Raw genomic sequence first — 821 nt, 5'->3', positions numbered from 1 at the left:
TTCTCATGATGCCTTTTCTGTGGGTGGTTCGTGACGCCCTTTTGAGATGAGTTATAAAAATAACTATCTCTATTGTTTTCAAAACCACGGCCTCGACCACGACCACGACCAATTCCACGTCCGCGTCCCCGACCACGACCTCGACCAAAACCTTGTCTTTGAATTTGATTTTGGTTTCCAGGTTTAAATTCATTTTTACTTACAGCATTTACTTCTGGAAATGCTGATGATTCAGTGGGTCGGGACTGATGATTTCTCATTAGTAGCTCGTTGTTTTTTTCCGTCACAAGAAGACAGGCGATGAGCTCAGAATATCTTGCAAATTCACGCACTCTATATTGTTGCTGTAAAGTTATATTTGATGCGTGAAACGTGTAAATGTTTTTTCAAGCATTTCCGATTCTGTGACCTCATGTCCACAAAATTTTTGCTGCGAGATTATTCGATACATCGCTGAATTGTAATCATTGACTTTCTTAAAATCTTGGAATCTTAACATATTCCATTCATCACGGGCGGTCGGAAGTATAACTTCCCTTATATGTTCAAATCTTTCTTTCAATCCTTTCCACAGAGCCATGAGATCTTTTTCGATGAGATATTCACATTTTAAACCTTCATCGAGATGTCGACGCAAAAATATTATAGCTTTTGCTTTTTCTTGTGATGAAGATATACCATTTTCTTTAATGGTCTCGCTTAGACCCAATGACTCAAGATGCATTTCTACATCGAGAGTCCATGGCATATAATTTTTCCCCGTAATGTCGAGTGCAACAAATTCGAGCTTTGTCAAGTTTGACATGGTGGTACTAAAAAAA

This window comes from Primulina huaijiensis, chromosome 3, assembly GCF_012295235.1.
Source record: "Primulina huaijiensis isolate GDHJ02 chromosome 3, ASM1229523v2, whole genome shotgun sequence".
Taxonomy (NCBI): domain Eukaryota; kingdom Viridiplantae; phylum Streptophyta; class Magnoliopsida; order Lamiales; family Gesneriaceae; genus Primulina; species Primulina huaijiensis.
The sequence above is the reverse complement of the archived record's forward strand: the minus strand, read 5'-3'. Positions refer to the sequence as shown.